This window comes from Corticium candelabrum, chromosome 7 (genome assembly GCF_963422355.1).
Source record: "Corticium candelabrum chromosome 7, ooCorCand1.1, whole genome shotgun sequence".
In the NCBI taxonomy this organism is placed as follows: domain Eukaryota; kingdom Metazoa; phylum Porifera; class Homoscleromorpha; order Homosclerophorida; family Plakinidae; genus Corticium; species Corticium candelabrum.
In genome coordinates, this window is record NC_085091.1 from 4902319 (window position 1) to 4924879 (window position 22561).

The following is a 22561-nucleotide window of genomic DNA, read 5'->3' on the forward strand; positions in this document are numbered from 1 at the left end:
AGCATTTGATGGAAATATGCAACAACCCAGAAATATTGAAGAGTTCTCTATCTGCTTTGCAAGAAGGTCAGGTCGAGAACATCGGAGAGTAAGAGGTAGCTCTTGTCCAGGTAGTGACTAGACATGGAGACCGAACATCATTTGGTGACATCCCTTTTGTGAATTCAAGTCATTTCGTTGTCCAAATGGCTATCAGTGTTTCCTTAACAAAGCAACATGGAAGAAATACTTAAGTACACAACTAACGTCAAATGGTTGCAAACAGCATCAACTTTTACGTAAACATTTTCAGACAGTCTATCATTTTGAACCTAAACAACTGACAGCATGAATGTTGTTACTAAGTTCCAGCTATCAGAAGACCATCTACAGTGCTCGATGTCTAGTATTTGGCCTTCTTAATAATTTTCATTATGAGAAAATGTTTCTCTCAAATTATCAACATATCCTGATTCGAGAAACAGTTTCGCAGGCAGCCAAGTCTACTTTAGCCTGCCTTGGTATAAAAGTGTTTGGAGAATGAACTACGCTCTCAGCCAAATTTTTCAGATTGAAACACAAGTGGAAACATGTGAAGGTAGAAGAAAACTCGTATTTGAGTTTACTCAAGAATGTAAGCAACTTAACATTTGACGTTTTGTAGTTCTACGAGGGATTAGTACGTCGCTTTTGTCATTATTCACCTGATCGGTCGGAATCGATTACGCCACGCTTATCTAATCAGCGCTTTCCACTTCGTCTAGCAAAAAATAAATTGTACAGGCAGTAGGCCAGAAAATCTGAACATCATGTGATAAAAAAAGTATAAACCTATAATTAAGTGTTGTCTTGCAAGTAGCAAATAAATTAAAAAATATTGTAAATACACTGCAATTTAATAATCGAGTGTACTATTTTCTCTAGGTATCTCTTCTCAAATACGACCATTCTTGACTACTATTGTTTACAATATGCGTCGATGGATGAGAGGTTACGCAAACACCAATTTTTACTCTACTCAGGCCATGACATAACAATAGTCCGCCTATAGACAGCTCTCGGTGCGTTTGATGGACATCGACCAAGATATGCAGCTAGAGTTGTATTTGAACTGTGGAGAAGTAATGAATCTGAGAATAAGACATTAGTGAGAACTTTGTATAATGGATGGCTTATTCAATCACATCTTGCTCAGAGAGTGCTGTCAGGTGACTTGAGGAGCAAGAGCTCTTACATCTTTGGATGTCTTCGTAAATCTTGATACTCTTAGGTAGATGGTGTTAGCATATTTCTTTGATTTTCCTGTCAGTAAGTTTGCTACTTGGTTATGAATGATAGTTCTTTAGATTTGGACGAGTGTATGCTTCTGCACATAAAATACAGGTTTTTCTCAAACGTTTAACTATGGCGCTGCAGGAATCTATGGTTTTACGTTTGTGTGAAGTGAGTAGAAAGTCGAAGATTGCTTCTATGTGGGGATACATAACGCGCGTCAATTAATCTAGATGGATTTTCACGTTGCGTACGATATTCGACTTCTTTTTACACACTCGATCGTTATTGTAGGTATTTTATTGAATGTGAATCCCGTTTATACAACGCGCACGTTTGCAGCAATGACTTGTGAGCAATGTTCTTGGTTGCATGGCCACAGTGGGCTCTACATAAAATATTAGAAACAGACGACTATTATCTATGGAATTTACTTGAAGTTGGTAAAAATTAGTCGACAAGCCAAAAAATTGTGTACAAAATTTTCTTAGTTGTCATTGAATGTGTCAGCCAAGTGCACTAGAAAGTTTCCTATATTTTCAGCAGCGCTAGTCTGCGCCCCCGTCAATTCTTACACGCGGTCGAAATAGAAGCGGTGTAAGAAGTTGGCTGGTACGTGTTCAGCAAAAGCGCTAGGTAATCCTGGAGGACACTGATTAGTATATTGGCCATGCATTGTTCTTTCCTAAACAGTGAGTGCATGGTTGCAGTGGGATCATACACGAGATGCTAATGACAATGGGATATACTAATAATGGAACATACACGATATGGTAACCGATTACGGTGCCAACTTTTCAATTACTGTATATAGACGTACATAGAGTATACATACATGTACATACATATACATACATTTTTTCGGTTTGTATGGAAAGTGTCATTAATTAAATGACTCAGTATAACGACTCGGTATAAACGTTCACATTGCAATCATAAATACGTCGATTAAGGTAGATAGATAGATAGATAGATAAAATATTTATTACATACATCTAATTCTCTAGTACAATGACATTCGATAGATACGGCAAACTACATAAAATGTCAACTAAACTAAAACTTAAACTAAAACTTAAGAAACTAATGTGGACGTGCCTAGACACCACCTCAATTGAACAAGGTTCAGTTTTTTCATTATCACACTAGCATTTAGTTTCTGCAGTGTAACGGAAAACCAACGTCTCCAGTAGCTCTTGAAGTCAGCAGAGTTGTTCTTTCCTTCTTTATCTTTGGACTTGAGCGATAAAGTGTTCAGCAGACGCTCAGTGGAAACTCCCCAGATGCCAATGTACTCAAACACTACAGGTATGCATTTTGGTGCACTACCTCCTGGAAGAATCTCGTTGTCATATTTAGCATTTTTCATTTCTTCTCTTTTCTTTGCAGCAAATCCACTCAGTTTGGCACAATTTTTGACGACCTCCATACTCCAGGGATGGGCAAGTGAAATATCCATCTCCTAATCAGACAAAATACCCGTGTCGCATATGAGACTATTAGGTCTACACTCCTTGTTCAGATATCTATGTTTTGGTTCTTTCTTGTGGAGAACGGCAAGCTCTTTCAAGCATTCCGACAAAGAGCTTACAATTGAGTCATGAGTCAAAACGTGACCTCCACCGTGTTTACATGTTATGAGATGATACCCAAAAGAGACAGGGTGTGTCCCACAATCGCACTTATCTTGCATTCCATGAAAAGGAAAGTGAAGCCCTAAACGTAAACAAGCTGATAGGCGAAATTCGCCGGGTTTTAGTGCAAGCTCGTTTGACGTTGGGATTGCTTGTAAATAGATATATTATTACAGGTAGCCTTATCAGCCTAACGCTGGTCTTCCTAGGGGACCTGTCATAAACAGAATATACAGTATATATACATTTATAAAAGTTAAGAATATACTAGAGTTCAAGATCCAAAGTACAGTCTTCTAAATATAGATAAATATGATGCATGAAGGAGGGCAGACGACAAATTATTCCATAATTGGGCGCCTATTTAAGAAAAACTCCTTTTGGAACATTAACTTTGCGGTCTTGGTATGTAACAATTGTCCTGGTGTCTGTGAATTCTAACTCCCGCTTCTTTATTTAATTTTAGGATGGTTAGTATTGAAGGAGGTGCAAGTTTTTTCATGATCTTGAAAGCCACTTTACTAGCTTGAAAGTCTTGTCTTTCTTGTAGATGTCTCCAGTGCAAGTCCTCAAGTAGTGGTGTGACTTGGGAGCCAAACTTAGCGTCAAAAATCAATCTCACAGAGTAATTGAAAACTTTATCTACCGTATTTTTTAGAGGCATTATCCCATATCACACTGCAATATTCCAGAAGAGGAAGGAATTTCTCTCCTACTAAACGTTGTCTGAGATCTTTCAAAAGTGAGCCTTTCACCGGACGAAAACCTCTCAGAAGAGTGTACGCTTTTGAGCGACCCAGTCAATATGGTTGCCCCATTACAGTTGGTCATCAACCATAACTCCAAGGTATTTTCAACACTTTGATCTTCTAAGTTTCTGCCCAGAGAGAGTCACTTCCACATGGGATACTTCATTTTCTCTTGACTGTCTGGAGATAATGAGTAGTTCAGACTTTGCCAAATTGATAATGAGTTCATTTGTGGACATCCAATTCTGTACATCTTTCATGCACGTATCCAACGCTAGTTGAGGTTCACAAGATGACTCAGCACTACACTCAACCCCAGTGTCATCTGCATATATTGTGACTTTTCCACGAGGCATACAATATGGAAGATCATTGAAATATAGATAAAACAGTAGAGGAGCTAGTTTGAATCCTTGCGAACACCTCTTTGGATGGATCCAAAGTTGGAAGTCATGTTTCCTACTTTGACACGCTGCTTCCTATTAGAAAAATACTCATTGAACCACTGTAAGCTTCTGCACCCACACCCAACAGTAAATAATTTCTTTAGCAGTATTCGATGGTCAACGGTGTCCAAAGCTTTCTTGACATTCAGAAAACTACATGGCGTGAGAAGATTCTGATCTTTCGACTCAGAGGACATTTTGATCAAAGCATCCTGAGTTGAGTAACCAAAACAGAATCCAAACTGGTTGTCACACAATATATCGTGATAGGAGAGGTAGTGCTAAAATTGAGCACATAAAATTCCCTAAAATGTTTTGCTAGAATTGATACAACCGAGATGGGGCAGTAATTCTGGACCAATTTAGCATTTCTCCCTTTGAGGACTGGCGTGACATTAGCCACGTTCCAGTCAGAAGGCATTTCACAGGAATGTAGAAATTGATTGAAAAGGTTTGTAATACTGGCGACAATGGCATGTGGCACAATAGACAATAACTTCGCATCAATTCCATCCGGACCTGCTGCTTACTTTGTATTGAGCCGAGACAGTGCCAGTTGTACTTCTTCTCCGGTTACGTCAGAAAACTCAAAACAATCATTCAGATCAACACAAGACTGAATATCAAATGATTGATAATCCGATTCGTGCTGGTTACGGACTATGGAAAGAAAGTATTCATTGAAAAGTTTGCAGATAGCTTGAGCATCTCTTACAGTTAAGCATCCATCTGATATCAAAGATACGCCTGATTTTGCCTTTTACCCATGAAAGAATTTAGCAGCATCCAAGAGATGCGACCACATTCATCATCTTTAATAAGCCTTTCATAATAGAAGCGCTTAGCACTTTTGACAAACCACGTAGCCTGATTTCTAGCTTTTCTAAAGATTTCCCAGTCCTTTTCTGTTTGCTCCTTAGTGACTTTCTGTGGAGCCTATTCTTTCGGGCAATTATACGAGTTACATATTCCTTCATCCAAGGCATCAAGTCTTGCCTTATCCGTCTCTTGCGTAGAGGAGCAAAACTATTCAGCACGTCAAGGAAGAGTTGCTACCAGATATATAACATGTCATCAACAGTATCTCTATTTTCCAAAACATGCCAAGGAACACCTTCAAGGGCATCAGCAAATTTGTCTCTGTCACACAGGGAATATTTTCTGAACGCGATTGTCTTAGCCTGTCTTTGTACTTTTGCTCTTTGCACACCATATATGAAATGATGATCACTAAATGGGCACGGCCATAAACCATATGAGATGTACCTGTCAGCCTTGCTGGTGACCAACAGGTCAATCATAGTTGAAGAAGTTGTGGTGATTCGTGTTGGCTCTTTGTTCAGAATTGTTAAACCACTCTGATTTAATAGATCACGCCATACACTGGGGCAAGTCTGGCGTTGAAGCATGTCAAAGTTAAATTCGCCCATTAGAACAATTTCATCATCCTTTTCAGATCTAATGTCAAGGGCATGTTCTCATTCTTGTAGAACTCTAATACCTTGAGTGGGTGGTCGATAGCAAAGGCATAATAGTAGGGACTTCTTCCAGCATTTCAAATACCCCCATGTGAACTCCATGTTAGGACATACATTTTCAAGATCTAAACGTCTTCTGAAGTGTAGAACATTACTGAGGTATAAAATGATACCTCCACCGTATCTATTTCTGTTTTTCCTGATCAGTGAGTAACCAGGAACTCCTAACAGTCAGTCATTGATACACGCGTCAAGCCAAGTTTCCAAAAATTCTGAATATAAATTAAGTCGCGATGCTAATAGTTGGTTGAGAATAACTTTGATATCATCAAAATTTGGAAGGAGACTTCTTATGTTTAGATGCAGAAAACACAGGCTTCTTTGAAAGTTGGTCAGAAATTGACTTACTTCAGCTAGACCTGGATTCAGTTTTACATCTCCACACATTTGCAGTAAAAACTCAAGACAATGTAGAAGGACATCAATATCATATTTACAACAAGCTTTTTGACGTAATCTATCCCTGAAAGCAGAAAATTGATATTCAAATGGGCAATCGTACAAACTTTGTAGCAGGATTGGAACTGGTTTAGTTTTTCCAGTAGGAGCTCATCAGCACAAGATCCATTCAAGTTGAAGACGTCAGACGTGTAGCAGCCAGCACTCGAATGCTTTACAGGACCAGGATTGATCTCAACATGTGTGTGTGTGTGTGTGTGTGTGTGTGTGTGTGTGTGTGTGTGTGTGTGTGTGTGTGTGTGTGTGTGTGTGTGTGTGTTAAATATCTGTACCATGCATATCTGTAGTATTAGATTTTGATATCACCGGTGGACGTGTTGATGCACACACTAAAAAATGAAAGAGCAAGTCAAGTTCCATGTAATCAAACAGAAAAACTTAACTAAACCAAATCAAAAGGTCCATATGGATATTGAATTGTCAATTTGTTGTTAAGTAAAGCAGCACATGATTTTAGCCAATTCACATCTTGCAAGTTGACAATTACAGTAGAAGTTACTAGACATCTACAAAACTCAATGGTAGCTGTTTTGTTTATAATGTTGTTGTTATCAATGCTCCGATAAATAGACGTGATTGGCGTAGAAGATGTATAAAATCGAAATGAACAGGTAAGACGGACATCATCATTCATGACTTGACAATCTGATGAGAATTCGTTATCTAAAAAGAACTCAAACATACCAAATGTTTACATATAACTTAAAACATTAACAAGATGTTCTCCAGCTAGCAGTAGCGCAAGGTAAACCACAATCCTTTGCCGGCCAAAAGTCGAAATTGATAAGCACATTGAATTCTGTTACGTGGACGATGACAAGGTAAACTTGTAGAGTGCAAACGATTTGGTAGAACAAATATGATCATTGACAACCAAAGTCGACAGACATCAATTGTCAGAAAGTCTTCCATGAGACAGCAGCTCAGATTTGTATTGTGTATAACACGTGTTCGAGTCCAATGGGGACCCACCAACTGAATTCCTAATGTAGGCAGGCAGTAGACCGTTCTGCAGAAACCGACGTGTTTAGAAACACCAAACTCCTGGCTAAAAGGATAAGAAGACTCAAGACTTTAAACAAGGAGTCTTCAAACTGTAGGAAGCCACACCTGTAACAATCCCATTTACTCGTTTCCTGAGCTAGACGTAAATAGGTAGTTTTGAGCATGTCCAAACAAGAAGTATGATACCATGTAAGACCTGAGCCGCAAAAAATCCTGCATTGATTCTTACGTACACCTTTGAACCAGTAACCACACAAACACTTGACTGGAGCAGGGTTTAGTTCACATCACCGCACAGGAAGAGAAAGAAATACCATAGCCTTGACTTGTCATTATGACGTAATAGTAGCCGACCGTTACATGAGCAATTATGATGTAGTAACTGCCGTCGGTTACGGAAACGATCAAATGCAAACACAACAATAAAACTTCGAATACGACATCCTCGAAGAAGTAAACCATCCTCCATGAAAGTGTATCTATGCAAAAGAGCGCAAGCTTATCAGCTTTCACAAATTCCCGATCACGAGGACGACAAATATGATAGGACGAGATATCCTGACGAAAACAATAATTCTAATAGTGTACCGTCGAAAAAACCTCGGAACACTTAAAATCATCGAGTAGTTCAACACACACACACACACACACACACACACACACACACACACACACACACACACACACACACACACACACACACACACACACACAAGAGAGAGAGAGAGAGCAAACAAAAAACTCATTTTCGTACATACCGCTGTCACATTAACCTAGATAGTTAGAGCTCCTTTTCTTTCGGTAAGTGATTCCTGTTGTATATACTGTCTTGTTTCTCTCATCATCTCCATGTATTTAATGCCTGTGGTATACCTAAATGCAGTTGCTATAGCCTCGTACCAGACCCTCTCGCGCCGTCGTGCCCGGTTCCCGTATAACAGACAATGCCGGAGAGGGTCTGGGATCATACCGCCTACCGTTTATGCTATTAGATGATCAACTTAGCTCGTATGTCACCAAGCCTCAGGCTACTAATACGATTAGTCTAACAGTTATTCTCATGTGTCACACGGAATGTCTTGCAACAGACTTGATCTTCCATTTGTACTCTACTTGTTACTTTTCAGTGTTGGTATTCTGTCTCTACGCAAGCTCTACGTATTTGCCAACCTCTCTGGGAAAGAGGACTTCCTCTCCAAGAGACTCTAGAGCGAAAGTCAATACCGTGTCTAACGGCACGCTCTGCCAGGCTCCTAATGTTCGCGAATCGTACTCGAGCTTCCCGATTCGTAATGTTTTCGTAGCCTAGCACAGTAATAGAGGGGCGCGTAGTGCATCCCTAGTCCAAGCTACCTAGACTGCTGATCGAATCACGTTGGACTGCACAGCTTCAGATAACGTAAATCGAACTCAGGATCGAGCTCCCTCTGTAAATGAATCTCTTTCCATGCAGCAAAATAAATCTCTTCTCATGCAGCTGTACAGGTACGAAATGTAAACAGTGAATGTATGCAATCGGATATCACAGCTAGCATATCTTTGATGGAAGAATGGATTCATGATTAAGTAAGAGCATGAAAGTGTTGACATTGGTGACGTGGGTTGACACTTACATGACGTGGGTGACACTTAGATGACGTGGGGTGACACTAGGTGAAGAAAGTAGGCGGTATGATTCCAGACCCTCTCCGGCGTTGTTGTGTTATACGAGAACCGCGCACGACGGCGCGAGAGGGTCTGGTACGAGGCTAAGTCTAGCTGTAAAAGGAGACACTACAGAAAATCTACACATTGAATAGATATAAGTGGACAAGGTGTGTGCTTGGCTTAAAGCTGGATTTACAATATGGGAACGCTTGAGCGTCGCGTCGCGTGCGTCCTGCCACGTTGTCTTGAGTGGGAGTGGCAAGTACGCGTCACACGCATCGTACCATTCACAATATGATTTCTGCGCGCGATTAACGTCGCTGCCTGAATTTTTGAACTGACCATCCCCGCTTCGATTTTCTACTAGCACAAATCTGCCGGAACTCCCAACTTGCTCAAAATCAATTTCTACGCGTTCTCACTTGCACGCAGGTCTTTGTACATGTTGCAGTCGATCATCCACAAGCAAGGACAGCTCCCTACTCAATCTATAGACCGCTCAACGTCGACTGCAGCGACGAAATCAACAATCATTGCTAACGAAAGCCACACGTGCATTTATAGTTGGCTGTGATTGGTCGAGATCAAGGTGCTATTTCCGACGCGACGTGAACAGCTTCCCGTTCGACGCTCAATTAGAACTTGGTTCTATTTCGACACGTCGCGTCCGTCGAACGTCGCGTTGCGTCAACCATTTTCAATTTGAATTTGTAATACGCGACATGACGCGACGCTACGCACGCGACGCGACGCTCAAGCGTTTGCATATTGTAAATCCAGCTTAACTTAGCTAATTAGCTAAGGAGCCTGATCCCCTACTGACAAAATATATTCATTATATTTCATGACATAACTGTTACATCTATACTATCAGTTAAAACGTTTCAGAATTTATCACTTAGTAGTGCTAGTAGAGTTTCAACGGTCTAACGATCAAGTTGTCTCCATAGCAACAAGACACGCCTTCGCTGTTTTAAAGGAGAACTCTCACCAAAATCAACTATCTCTCAGATGAAATCTGTCACTTCATGACACAACCATTTGCAACCGTTTGCTGCAGAAATTTACCGTAACGAAGAAACAAGAACCATTGAAATTACTTGCGCAGGTGTGTTTAGTACCCGTATGTGGCGTATGCGTACCTTTGATTGTTGGTTAGCAAGGAAGACCGACATTTGTGCACATTTCAAGGTAAGGATTGTGAGACATATGGTGGGAAGTTGTGATTTATTGACTAAAGGAAACTAGGACCCCAAGGTCATCACGCAAGTATCGACTGTGGCAATACAACCTCAGAAGCAAACCCTTCTTGGATTAGCTCATAGATCATGTTTCGCTGAATTTTGGGTGCGTTAGGAGCACTTAGTATGGTTAAACCTAAAGTCGTTGCTTCGAGATAGAAAGAGTTTGTGTTTATACAGGGAATCGTCTGAACAACTCGTTGCCCATTCTCTGCCTCTGTGGCTGTCTGGACCGTAGGTTTCCTGCAGGAAGATACCAGACCTTGTATCTTTCTTTCAACAAGTTTTAGTATTTGGTGAGAGTTCTCCTTTATACAAGGTTACAACGGTTGTTGCGAGCTTGTTTCGCTCGAACATGCAGAGAACGAGAGGCTACGTAGATCGCGAGCAGTCTGATGTGATTAGAATATTTTTTGTGCGTTCAAGTTCATTTTAACGAGATTCGCCACCTCGGGGTGTTCAAATTTGGTTTGAAAAAGACGTCTAATACGATCGTCAGCGTAACGGAGGTAAAAATCGATCCATCACCATTGTTGTACCTTGTGTAGCGAATCGCTGTTCCAAGTTTCTTGGTTCTAGGCTTTAGTTTTGCCAACTTAATAGAAGAAGAAGGCTTGTAATGACGTCCATACTGTCTTCGCGCAACGGTTGAGTGCGCCGGAAGTTCTCTGCAAGTTGCAAGGTTGGTTGGAAACATGCAGGTGAGCTAGACGTAAGCTACAGACACGATTTCTACACTTGCAGAGACGAATGGAGCCAGTCATGTTGTACCGTCGTTTCTGACTAGGAGGAAAGGAATACCGGAATTGCAGGGTTACTCAAGAATGCACGTCGATTTGAAGGTGAAGCCAGGAGTTTTGGATATTGTCACTGTGCAGACGTAACAATTGATGATGAAATGAAATTACAAAGGGCAGAGTTAGTAGAAATAATTTTTTTTCATAAAATCAATCTGAGTAGGAAGTCAAGCCCTATTTATTATAATTATTATTAATTCATTAAATTTAATTTAATTTGGTGGATAAGGTATGTGCTGAGCCAGATACACTGTCTCGTCCTAGTCATATATTTTTTGTATTTACTTACATACAAGAGCCCATAAGGCTCAGGTTCGATACTGTAATCACTATTCTGCAATCTAACACTACTGCATCAGAAGTCACTTTACGCTGTCTGTTCCGTTATAAATGTAGACCCAAGCCATATAAAAGAAAAACATGTAGTCTTTTTTCCGCATTGTTTTTTCAACTTATGAACTTCTGCTCGATGACTGGTGATCTAGATTGTGTTCTAAATCTGGTAGGTGATTCTGTTTATCTGACAGGTGATTGCAATGATTTACAATTTTGTTGGAGTGTCATGTTCAGTCTTCCGTTTTCTCTTCTTCCTTGTCTAATACTTCAATCTCAGACCAGCCTTTAGTCTGTTGCTTGTGATCTGCTGTGCTTTTTGTTGGATTGGATTGTGCACACTGTTTCTTGTAACGTGTTTGTTACTGATTTGTCCATTAGGCTTTGGTGGTCTGTTTCTGGTTGTGATTGATTGGTGGTTTCCATTGTTGAGCATGTCATCTCTTGTTGAGGTTCCACGTGTCTTTCTACTTTCAGGATTCTGTTCTGAAGGTTCCATTTCTGTTGCTGTTTGACTTTCCTGTTCTTTCACATTCTCTTCTTCTTCGTTTTCTTGCTGCATTTCTACATAGTGGTTTTTGTTAAGATCGTGGTCATGATTCCCATTATGCTGGTCTTCAGGATTCTCATCAATTTTGTGTTGACAATCCTTTATCATATGAGTGGTGCTTCCGCATCTATAACATGTTGGAGGTTGTCCAGCATATTGCACATGCAGACATAAATTGTATTTCCCATAAATTATGTGCTCTTGGAAATAACCTCTTGCATTGTGTACTTTGTATACTTTCACTCCCGTTTCCACATGTTGTGCAAAGGAATACGTACGCCTTGTAATTTTTGCAACTTGACTGTTTTCTGCTATTCCCGAGATAATGACATTATCTGCCATTTCAAAGGGCATTTTGACTGAGACAAAAGTCGGTGGATGGTGTAGTGGCATTGTTTCCAATCGAATATTATTCACTATTAGGCCTGTCAGTACCAACCTTTCTTTAGCTTCTTCATTCAGCAAGGTAATCTGCCACGCTTTTGCTATTGTCGGACACACGCACATGATACACTGTTTCAGCAGTTGCCTAAATAAAGTCTTCACTATGTCTTCTGCTGTCACGCTTTCAGCAACCAATCTGACTGAAAATGGTTTCTGAAACTTGTCTGCCGCCATTCTTTCTTCTTCTTCTTGATCGTAGTTAGTCTTCTGATCGATTAGGCTAGCAGTCTACGTAGCCTGTCGATAAATATACCGTAGATGCGGGTTTTGCGAAACTGGCCAAAAAGGACATTCTAAAGTATTTCGCGATCTATTTTTCGCGATCCTGATCTTAAACTAAAGTAAATTATGCACTGGTATTATTGCTCAAACAAACTACCTATATTACCCTATCCTAGGTACGTATTCTGCTGGTATCATCCATCAAGAGCATCTAGTGCACCAGCTGCTTTGAACTCGTTTCTTATGATATCAGGTTTACTGGCAAGATAGTCCGAGAAACCAAGCAGCCACTGTGCAATAAGTTCTGTCGTAACTTGCATCTTGGTATCAACCCTAACATTGGATGCAAAGACTCCCATTGCAGCCTGCTTCTCTACTTCAGATGCATACTATACGCTGACCTTTTTTTCAGATGGGACGTACAAGACTTGTTCACACTCAAATCCAGTGGCTGTAGCTAATCAGTACAGCCACTGGGAACCTTAACATGCATGATTTTGTTGGCTTCAAGCAACTGAAAGAAATCTTTCCCACTCACACTGTGGCCAGAAAATGCATCAAATATCACTAGAGCCCACTGCTGCGGCATTTCTTTTTGTTGACTGGATGTGTGGTATAATGACTCTATTCACAAATCGCATGGTTAGGTCATGATTGGACCAATGTTTTGGTGAATGCCACACATCTAAGGTGTCAGGCAGCTGAAACTTTGGATGAACTCGCTCTCTCTGTCTTGCCTTCATAAAGAAGTTGCATGGGCAAATATGTATCAGACATGGCAGCGGCAAAAGTTGCTATTTTTGGCGTTTGTCACTTAAACCACTGCATGAGTACTCTCTTAGCCCCTTTGGATTCCAATGTCCAGTTAGATGTGGGAAGAACATTGATTCCAGTCTGATCGCAGTTGATGATGTGTTTATGAGGAATATCATGCATGTGAATTTTGCCAACAATTTCTTCAAGGTAAGACTGCTTTTTCTCTTTAAACTCAGCAGGGAAAAGTTTTGGTCGACTTGTTGTTGCTTTCCTTCTAACTAGTCCCATTCGACTGACAATAGATCTGGCCCAAGCAACCGAAAGGTCTGTGTGACCCCCATTCTCAATCAGAAGAGATCTATCTTTAGCACCAACAATGCCCTTTGCAGCTGCTACAACAAACGGTAACTAATAGGTGCACAATCTTCTCTCAGAGCTTTCAAGTACAGCTGCACCTCACAGTCCAGTTCTCCAAGTGTCAATGGTCTTTTACGTTTCTTAGAGACAATAGATGTAACATCAGAAAAATCTCCACCACGCCTGTTTTCCCGGAGACAATCTAGGTACTTTGAGCGAAAACTTGGCACTGTACTCTTACTAAGCTTCTTGAAATCTGCCTTGAATTTCTTCAAAGTGGAAGTGGGACCTTGTTCTGCAGCATGCTTTCAATTTTCACACATTCCTCATGGGGTATTGGAAATAGGCTTTTCTCTTATTAGATACCTGTGCAGTAGGAGATTGGCTCTCCAGTACTTGGATCTCCAGTGCTTGGCTTACCAGCTTGTTCGCTTGTTCAACAGCTCGGGCACTGATTCCCGTGCTCTATGCTGTCGGGAGTCCCGTCGAGATTAACCTGTCAAGAGCCATCTACGGGGAAAAAACCCATAGTTTTACTCTGGTACAGTACGTAGATTCACGCTGAACAGACCTATCTATAAATGGTCAGTCTCCAGACTTGAACACGTACGATGTACGCATGGGCGCGTGCTTGACACTTTCCGCACGTGACAGAATTGTTGCGACATTAATTTTTGAAATCTGAGCATTCCTCCCGAAATTGCAAAAATTTCTACCTCACGAAAAAAATTGCATCTATGGTACCTTTCTGTCGCTAAAGTTCTCCAAAATGACTTGGGATTCACTTTGTATGGGGAAGGTTGGCGGAGCTACCAAAACCTTATTGCATCCTCCAAGGCTCGCAATACATCCATCCATCCATACAGACATACATACATACATACATGCATACATGCTTACATCATACGTAATTAATTAACAGCAGTTAAACTATTAACTATTAACTAAATTTATCTTCAAACATTGACATAATGATCTTTGACCCCAATTACAGAATGCTGGCTCCTGCTTGTGACAGAATGCGTAATGCGATGTACGGGAATTCGTTCAGACCTGAACTTACATATTTCAGACCTCTGACCAGAACAATTAAAAACAACTTTATTGTCACGTTTCTGACTTTTGTTATTTGTATATATGTTTACATTTATGATTATTGCGTATTAATATTAGAGTTGCTGTACCTACATCTGAACTCGGATACTACCAGTAGTGATATGGTCTTGAGGGTGCTGATTAGACTCCTGTTAGCATGGATGTTAATTAATTAATTAATAACATAATAATTATGCAGCCATAGGAACTGACTCCCTCTGAGGAATATATGATTTGCAGTGATGTAAGGCGTACTGAAAACCTTGAAGAGTTTAGTTATTATTGAACTTGATCCTACTACATTTTTATATCCGACATTCTGCTGTTTGGAGTTTCATTCGGTTAGCTTTACTGTCGTCCACTCAATCTAGAGCTCTTTCCTTGTGATGTCTAGCCCTAATGTCCTGTGCATCTTTTGCCTTAATGTTTCTCTTTCATTGTCATGCACTTAATTAAGTTAACTTAATACTTGTCCAGATCTCACGTTACAACACAACACACTTGCAACCAGATCCAAAATATTACTTCTACATCCTGCCTTACATCAACAGCCAAGCCATAACCAAAGAAGTTTATTCATAAATTAAAACAAAACACGCTCTGGAGTTTTCCACATTACTTTCAATCCACCTGATTCTACCCCCAGCCTGACTGAGTAACATTTTATTTGAACCACTGGACTATCTGCCTGACTCAGAGGTCAATGACCCACACAGATCTTATAGCCAAGGCAACCTCAGAGCTCCAACTGATGATGGCATTTCGTCTTCAAATGGAATTCTGGACCAGATAGTGTCTCGTATAGGGTGACGAAACAGAATGTGCCTGTTGGGTGGTTGACAGCTAGGCGAGTATCTCCTAGTGACTTGAATAGTTGTTCTACTGTTTCATATTTGAATGTAGTAGCCTGGTGCTTTTTGAAAAATGCTGCACCATCATGACGATAGAACGCCAATAGTGATGAATTCATATCTCTATTTGCGTACAATGTTGTTTCATTGAAGATCGATCCAGTTATAAAGAATGTATTTTGGTACAGTGTGTTCAAGAAAGTTGCCTTGTCCATTCTGGCAAAAATGAGATGTCTAGTCACAGCCAGTTGACACGTACAAACAGTACCTGGAACACAGATGAAAGTAATTGTCGTTCAATGTCTGCTAGGTCGGGATCTTCTTGAAGTGCTTGCCATAGGTGATTTATTTAGCAGGAGAAACGTCCTTTCAGAATATGCATGCATGGTGCAGCGGTAGGTGACGGAGCTAAAAATGGATTTTTAGTTAAGCAATCACTTCTTGTCTTAGTTCAATGTCTCGTCTTTCTTCAATATTAATGTCTTGTCTTACTTTAATATTAATGTCTTGTTTTACTTCAGTTCTTGTCGTACTTCAGTTTATGCTGGTCAATAGCTTTGTGACAAAATGTCTTTAAGTGCATATTTCAACTGGCTTGTACAGTCCAACGGTTGAGAGAGCTAGGTCTATCCCTAAAATCGTCGAAACCTTACACTGTTTCGTTCAAGATCTTGAAGCTGGATCCACAGTGACAACAAGTCTGTAGTGTTCAGTGACAGTTGAAGGAGGTCGACAGGAACGAATAGGGTTTGACCTTACTACCAGTAGACTTGCAGGATTCAGAGATGATGTCAATTCAACAAAACAACAAGCAGACATCCAAACGACGATTTTTATTGCTTGAAATATATAGCAGTGACCAAAAGCGTACAACGAAGGAACTGGAATCCGTCAAGAGACTGTTGAGCTGTCCGGCGCGAATACACTAGAGGTTGACAACGTAGTCGCGCAGCAAGAGCCAGAGTCAGAGATGGCACATCTAGTTCTATGGTCCTCATCCGTTGTATTGAGAATCAGATTGTCTAAACAGACTTCATTCTTTACATTTTTCTATATTTTAGTTTTTACTTTGGCTAGTTTAATAGCTAGTTATTTATATTTAGCTCAATTGTAATAATGCAATATATAATAAAAAACTTTAATATTAAGTTTAATTGTTTTACAATACTTTTAATTGAGTTAATACTAAACTATATCATTAATATTAATTATCCCCCAATTTAGCCAGCACGCCACTGATTAGTACGTCTATAATTTTTTGCAAAAATTACGTCAATATTAACAGCGACTAAATTTCTTTGATACAGCACTGTTCGAAGAATTAACACATTTTCGATCGTGCGCTTTAGCGCGCGTTAGGTGGAATCGATCAAACTCTGCTTCCGCCGAGGCTTTGTGAAACAAAGAGATCTGCATAGCAACTGCTGAGAAACCAGACTGCAATGAAGCGCACTGAAAAGCCGCCGTATCGAGCTATGTCGCAGCATTTACAACCTCTATATGTATTGTTTGGAGTTTGTATAGCGATACCTTTCTACGCGTTAGTGATATGGTACGTCATGGAGAGACCTCGTTTTCTTGTCCCGACGATCTATCTAACTTCATTCAGAGACGAAAAATCCAGCAATCTGTTAACAGAGTTGCAAGGTAAGCCTCCGAATAGTAAATCTCAATCTAGACTCTGTATATCCATTCAGTGAGTACGTTACATATATGGTATGTGTCCCTGCATGTGCGTGCGTCAGGATCATTCGCGTTGGATTGAAAGTGGCGTTAGTAGGTCACCTTGTATTTTGATTCTGCCTTCATGCAAAGATATGCACGCTATCACCAACGCGGTAATCTTGGTATGTGGAAATGTCCGCCCATGCATTGTATGGTATCATACGGCCTTGTAACTCTGCCAAATAGCCTTTCAGAGCTTACTTGAAGACGTAGATATAGTGTTCTTATGACATGAGCTGCGGATCAAGCATTCTAAAGATTTCACAATCATCGTTAGGATTTATAGTTTCAGAGAAGCGACGAAAGTCCGAATTTGGTCAGTATTCTTTATAGGAGGGTAAGGAGCCGGTCACTTTTAACTGCAATTCCGGAAGATAGGCTTTTCCTGGAGTACAAAAAATGTTATGAAGAATTATGCAGGCGTCGACAATTTTGGAAAAAAAATTGTCTCTTTGGGGAGTGGCGGATTTAGATAGGGGCATTGAGAACACGCCCCCTCTTTAGAAGCGCCCTCAATTGCTCTTGTTGTATTTCTGTGCGCAATTGCAAGGTTTGGCCTTTGCAGCGATACTAAAATAGTAACAAAGTGAAGCGTAGCGTCGTAGCTTCCGTGTCTTCACATTCGGAATAAATACGTAGGTACCTATCGCTAGGACGTATCAGTCGCGTAAGCTGAGAGAATGCGGGCGGGGGAGGAGGGCGAACAAATCCCCCGCACGTTGAAAAAGGTCTACCTCTTCAATGAACATAGTTTCTCCTCAGGAATTGTGCCTACATCTCAGGCGTATAGAATTAAATTTTTTAATATTGCTCATTTTCATCCTACATGTTCTACTGAAAAATTAGCACTATATTGTATGTTAGAAGTATATGTTTCAATTGCATTACTGCCGAGACAGCTAATAGCGTAATTTCGTTGCCGTACGTACATTCTTGTATGTCATAGCAGTACTTGGAATTGTGATCAATATAAAGCGATGATGTCAACAACTACTTAACGGTACAGGTCTGGGTCATAATATACATCGACATACATGCATTTTTTGTTTACAAGGACCCTTAGGGCCCAGGTTAGATTCTGCAATCACTATTCTGCAATCTAACACTGCAATCTAACACTACTGTAGCAGAAGTCACTATCAGAAGTCACTATGATGTACACACTTGCTGTACTTGCTGTAGATACTTGCTGTAGAAAGAACCTGACACTCCGGAGAGAGAGGGAATTGTATGTTAGTTCCTTGCCCAAGGGAATTTACGTATGTGGCCCTCCCGCACTCAAACTCTGACCCGAAGGTCCCGGATGTTGCCAATCTCCAACTGCACACTCTAACCAATTGAGCCACATCCATACATACATACATACATGAATTCGCACATACCGTATTCTTTCAAGTAGTCGCCGCGGCCTCTATTTTAAACAAAAATATGGAACTACTGCCTCTATTTTAAGTCTCTACTTCACACTGTGACACCGAAGTACTTGACGTCACATTTCTTTTGTTGACGTAAGTTGACACTTTTAGAGGTGCCAGTTTTAGATGTAATTACCACAACTATCAATACTTAAATAACGAGTGCGCTTGGATGAAAAGCATTCGAGTGAAGCTCAATATCGCGAGGTGCGATTTACGGATGCCGTACAACTCCAGTAGACACTCTAATAATTATAAACGAGTGCACTTCAGGATGAGTTTGACGTGGAAGCATTAAAGCATATGTGATGTAGGCATGGCCAGTAACTTCGCCGGTATTGAGGCCTCAATTCGATGGAGTCCTGTAATTTTAACATGTCTGTTCAGCTGCGGCCTATATTCGAGGGCAGCATTTAATCGAGGGCGGCCTTTATTCGAAGCAATACGATACATACATACAAACATACCTAAACATGCTTCCAATGCGCTTACCACATAGATGCTTTAATTCATTTACAGTTTTAATATAACCTTATTATCATAATCACGTAACTTTTTTGTGGTGACGTCAGAAGTCCTCTATAATGTAACTTGAACCCTCCACTGGCAAAGCAGCCTACTGGCGTGCGTAGTAGAGAGTAAGCCTAATGCCCTTCTGCTGATAGCTTCCTATGTACTTCGATGCAAGTTTTCATGTAATCTAAAATGGCATTATAGCTGAAATTACATACAAATATTTATATGTAACCGAAGCGGTTGGGTGTAATGGTGCGTGCGTGCGTGCGTGCGAATGCATGTGTGCTTGTGAATGCATGTGTGTGTGTGTGTTTGTATGTGTGTGTGTGTGTGTGTGTGTGTGTGTGTGTGTGTGTGTGTGTGTGTGTGTGTGTGTGTGTGTGTGTGTGTGTGTGTGTGTGTGTGTGTGTGTGTGTAATGTAATCAGAATCTTTTGGTTTACCTGCGCATGTGTTACCATACCATTGCGGAGGATGTTTACAACCATTGAAGTTTGGCAAGACCGTGTCTCCATTAGCACATAAAAGTGAACAACTTGCAATGACGACACGATCGACATAGATAACAAACAGTCTTTAAGACTTAACATCGTAAACGCTGGTTAAAAACTTTTTTATTTATAACAAAACTTTTTGCAAACATACTCAGTTAACATGTACCACGAATAAATGCTGAAAATGTCTCATACAGAATTTTGGAAACGAATTAGTTGTCAAGATATTTTTTACATTCATTCAGTATGTTTCCTGACAATCACTGTACACTGGCGACACAGACGTAAATTAACAGGTGTTCGTCCTACTAACTCACACCAACAAACAAATTCCAGCGAGTTACACTACCAAAGAGATATCTAGCTCAATAAATGTAGGAGCAAGATGGAAGTGAACCGCCCACCTGTAGTTCTTTTGAAATTGTAGTGGACAGCCTTAGTCTGGTGTTACCCAACAAATTTTCCTAATCGATCAGAACATTTTTCATACATTTGGAAGTATCTGCTAAGCTACAATGTTTACATGTGTATACTATCTAACTATAGCAATAGACAAACGCAAAGTGCTCAAACTTCAGCCACATGTACAAATGCTGTTGCTAGACAGAATAAGACACATACCGTACACAATAATTACTATAGTGTTGAAACAGCATACATAATATATCATCAGTCTGCATTCGTAATTATTAATAAATAAATACAATCTTGTGGGCGTTTTCGGACATCAAACAATGCAATTTGCTAATCTAGCTTTTCGTCTATGGCACTTCTCACTTTGAACATACTGCGGAATGAGCAAAGCAAATAGCGTTAGAAAGTCAGTGAACACCATTCAAGAAAATGAAGGTAAAGTACATGTGACTACTAATCAATCCCTGTACGTATCACTTCATTATGCACATGTCTAATGCAAGGGATAGCTACCAACATTCTTTTTCAACACAAATAGAAACAATTTATTTATCTCACTCATTTATTATTCAGTTTACTCTAAATTTTACACATAGTAGTACAATTGCGCAGGACAATTTAAATTATGTTAATTTAAGTTAACTTAATAATCAAATAATATTTTTTCAGATTCTTAAAGGTACTTATGCTATCTCACTGCAACATACTAAATAAGGAGAAATGGTAACAATTAATGCCAAAAAGTTCGACGTTTGTCCAAGTAGGTGAAATATTTTAATTTTGTATACATCAAATAATGTATGGATATATAAATATGTCTGAAATACTGGATTATGTATAGGATTAATATGGTATCCTACAAGTTAATTAATTAAGTTAATTACTTAGCAATGAAACTGCTCTGTAGCTTCGGTTGTATAAAACTGTTACTTGCAGTATTACATAGAAATATTATTATGAAACCGAGGCTAGGTTATCTAGTCTCTCGAAGGTTAGTGGTTGCTCGCCACTAACATTTTTGAACTTCCGGTACTGTAGAATGTTTTCGAAGTTGCACCTCTTGCTTCCACTCCTATTTATCGCTCTCTGTACTGTTCTATTTGCGGGTAAGACACTAACATGCGTCAGACTCGATTTCAACTCAACAATTTTAGCTCACACTGTTAGAATAGGTGGATTCTGTGAACACCATGGAGTGTTTCAGTCACACTAACACTCTCCATACACCCAGATGTAAAGTTATACACTCTTTGTCAAAACCTAGCTTTACAAGCTACGGTGTTACAGGCACACCTCCTGCACCTTCATAGTAATGCACGTGATATCATGTGCTACATCGCCTGCTCAATTTGGTTCAAAAGGCACCTCTGAGAGAATGCCCTTGGAATGCAGGTTTTGCCTTCTACTTGCGGCTACGTGTACGATTGCGCGCAAGCTCGTACAAGCAACGTGTGTGAAAAGAGCGTGTTGCTCTGCTCTGGAGACCATGGAACCCCATCAAGATTGGAGAAGATGCCACAAGCTGCGCTCTAGGAAAATCAGCAGTCGTAGAATACAGAGTAGAGGCCGTTTCTGTCCATCCACGTCTGCAAATCTAGTCAAAATATTGGGACGACTGGGTCGACCTCAAGGACGACGACCTAGTGCCATGCATGGCAAAAGTAAAAGTCTTGCCGCAATGGCCTCAGTCTACACCAGTTTTAAGTAGAGTTTTTGTTGCAGTAGGCTACTCTCCAAGAGTACTTTTCTTAGTAGGTCTGAGTTGTCAGCTAGTTCACGTGGTTTTACTACGTATTAGAATTACAATCAAAGACATGTCAGTATGATTATGATGAATAAGAATAGGAACACTGTTGTGTGGAAGACAAACAGGTGTTCTTGTCATATTCACACCTACAAGGTCAATCAAAGAGGTGTGAAATACCAATACTTTGTGTACAGTGTTCAAGAGTTAAGCTGGATTTACAATATGAGAACGCTTGAGCGTCGCGTCGCGTGCGTCCAGTCACGTTGTCTTGCGTGGGAGTGACACGTATCGCGTCACACGCGTCGTACCATTGACAATACGATTTCAGCGCGCCGTAGACGTCGCTGCCTGAATTATTGAACTGACCACTCGCGCTTCGATTTTCTACTAGCAGAACTCTGCCCGAACCCCCAGCTTGCTCAAAATCAATCAATTTCTAGGCGTTCTCCCATGCACGCAGATCTTTGTACGTCTTGCAGTTGATCATCCACAAGCAAGGACAGCTCCCTACACAATCTATAGACCGCTCAACGTCGAGTACAGCGCCCAAATCAATAATCATTGCCCACGGAAGCCACACGTGCATTTATATTTGGCTGTGATTGGTCGAAATCAAGGTGCTACTTCCGACGCGACGTGTACAGCTTCCGATTCGACGCTCAAATAGAACTTGGTTCTATTTGGACGCGTCGCGTCGCGAGCGTCGCGTCGCGAGCGTCGCGTCCGTCGAACGTCGCGTTGCGTAGACCATTTACAATTTGAATTTGTACTACGCGACGTGACGCGACGCGACGCTCAAGCGTTTGCATATTGTAAATCCAGCTTTAGTTAGTAAAAACAATTAGTAATGATATGATTGAATTATGACAAACTAGG

At 40.4% G+C, this 22561-nt stretch overlaps 1 long non-coding RNA gene across 1 annotated transcript in view; it reads left to right on the forward strand.

The window, feature by feature from the left end:
• LOC134182598 (uncharacterized) overlaps window positions 1-1375 on the forward strand; it is a 1488-nt gene extending 113 nt beyond the window's left edge. Inside the window, exons 1-3 of the long non-coding RNA XR_009970363.1 lie at window positions 1-577; window positions 644-802; window positions 904-1375. The exon at window positions 1-577 is cut by the window's left edge and continues 113 nt beyond it. This is a non-coding gene — a long non-coding RNA (uncharacterized LOC134182598). The remainder of the gene's footprint in view (window positions 578-643; window positions 803-903) is intronic.
• The last annotated feature ends 21186 nt before the right edge of the window (window positions 1376-22561 follow it).